General features: G+C 36.3%; 1 pseudogene; it reads left to right on the top strand.

The window, feature by feature from the left end:
• Positions 1–750: 750 nt before the first annotated feature.
• On the top strand, positions 751–1,187 carry LOC138145771 (large ribosomal subunit protein eL36-like; annotated as a pseudogene).
• The last annotated feature ends 1,255 nt before the right edge of the window (positions 1,188–2,442 follow it).

The raw sequence follows: 2,442 nt of genomic DNA, 5'->3' as shown, positions 1-2,442 counted from the left end.
TTTATGATCAAAGACCATTCTGAAGGATTTAAAAAAATGCTATCTACCTCTGGGGAGGGGGGGCGGGGGCGGGAGATAATGTCTTGAATGCAGTTAAATTCATTAGTTTGGTTTTTTTTTTTTTTTTTTTTCTTATTTTATTTTTTACATTGTGTGTTTTTATGCAATGCAGAAGTATATTTTCCATGGCTTCATATGTATAATTCTTATCAAATTGCTTGCCTTCTCAAGGAAAGAAGAGGGAGGAGAGAGGGAAAACTTTTTTAACTCAAAATTATGAAAAAGAACGGTAATGTTAAGATTGCTTATATGTAATTAAGAAATATTCAATGAAAGAAATACAATTATGTGGAGTGAAAGAAGAAAGCGCATGGAGCTGGGTCTTAGAAGAGCTAATTTATTGTCCTGATTCTGCATTGACTTGTCTGTATGATTTTGGACAAATACTTTGCCACTGTGTGACTCCATTTTCTCATCTGTAAAATAGAGGAATATTAGAGCCTTTCTAGTTCTAATATTCTATGGTAGGAAGAACATGATATAGAGTGACCAGTTGGATCACTGAACGGTCTAACTATGTAGCCTGAATTATGTTGATGGTAATAGGAATGATAATGAAAGGACAGGTATAAAAGCAGTGAGATGGTTTTGGTTTCCAACTGGTTACTGTTGGACTTAAGAGTCAGAAAGCTCATTCAAAGCTATCTCCTCCCTTCTGCTGTGGCTGTCATTGGGGCTACCGCCGCAGCCATGGTTATCTGGTACCCCATGGCCGAGAGCTTCAACAAGGGCCACAAAGTTACGAAAAACGTTTCGAAGCTGTGACACTGCCGCCGCCGTGGGCGCTTGAGCAAACACACGGAGTTTGTGAGAGATATGATCCGGGAGGTGTGTGGATTTGCCGCTTATGAAAGGCGCGCCATGGAATTGTTCAAAGTCTCCAAGGATGAGCGAGCCCTTAAGTACATCACAAAAAGGGTGGGAACTCACATTGGAGCCAAGAGAAAGAGAGAGGAGCTCAGCAATGTCCTAGCTGCCATGAGGAAGGCTGCTGCCAAGAAGGAGTAAACTGAACTCTACTAAACTTCCCCACTTACCCAATAAAGATTTGACAAAAAAAAAAAATGTCAGAAAGCTCTGAATTCAAATACTACCTTGGATACTCTATATCCCTGGCAAATCTCTTAGCCTTTCTTTGTTCACTATAAAATGGATATAGTAACAACTACCTCAAAGGGTTGTGATGAGAATTAAATGAGGTAATAATCTTAAACCTTAAAGTACTATGTAAATGTTGGCCATTTTTACTATTATGTAAAAGACTTTGCAAAGCAAAAATTAACAGCTCTCACTTCAAGAATCAGATTGCTTTATTTAGAGGTAATTAACTTTTATGCATGAAAATTATGTCAATTCTAAACTAAGTTTCCAGACTGTCAATAAAGTTTTGCAAATCACAAATAATAATTGGTATCTCTCAATAGGTTTGTGATCATCTATAAAACTGAATATGCTATAATATTGTTGTTTTAAAGAAATATTGAACCTTGGATTTAATTCATGTTGGAAAATGGAATTAATTATAATTCTGTCAAGCAGTGGATTCACGAAACCCTTTGATTTTTAGAGGTCATGCTGCCCTCTATAATTCTATTCCTCTCTGTTATAGAGGTATATACTTTATTGAACTCAGCAATACAAAATTTTTAACACCTGCTTTATGACAGGCATTCACCATATGCTAGGGATGCATAGACAATTATGAAATAATACCTGCCCTCAAGAACTTACATTCTACTGGGGAAAATAGTATATATGTATATGTGTATATGCACGTATGTGTATATATACATATATGTATGTGTATACACATATACATATATGTATGTATATCTGTGCATATCTGTGCATATGTATGTGTGTATATTATATATAAAAATAAATACATATCCACACACATACATATACATACACACAATAGCAAATACAAAATATTTTGGTGGTTGACAGAACTCTGTCAGTTAAGGCCTATCAAGAAAGGCTTGAGAATGGTGATAGTACATAAGCTGAACATGATAGAGAGATTAAAGCATGGAAGAATATACATAGAGTACCAGGCATGGTGCTATATGTTTATTATCTCTGTTGCCAGGGAGGGAGAGAATGGTGCATCACTTAAATGCTGAAATTCTAAGCTGCAGTTGGGCTAAAATAGATGCAGTATCCACCCTAAGTTCCATACAAATGTAGTAAGCCACAATCCTCACCTCTGGAACAGAGATCATGAGGTTGCTTAAGAAAGGGAAAACTAACTCAAGAAAGCAAGGAGCAGATTAAAGCTCATGTGATGGTAAACAGTGAGATTAGGCCTATTAACAATCACTGAACCTCTATCCTGAGTGAGATAGGAAGACCCAATCTTAAAACAAACAAGCAAAAATC

Source organism: Petaurus breviceps, unplaced genomic scaffold, assembly GCF_028583685.1.
Source record: "Petaurus breviceps papuanus isolate PSGF00001 unplaced genomic scaffold, PetGlider_PUasm1.0 90750, whole genome shotgun sequence".
NCBI lineage: Eukaryota > Metazoa > Chordata > Mammalia > Diprotodontia > Petauridae > Petaurus > Petaurus breviceps.
Note: the sequence above shows the minus strand (reverse complement) of the source record. Positions and strands in the feature narration are given on the sequence as shown.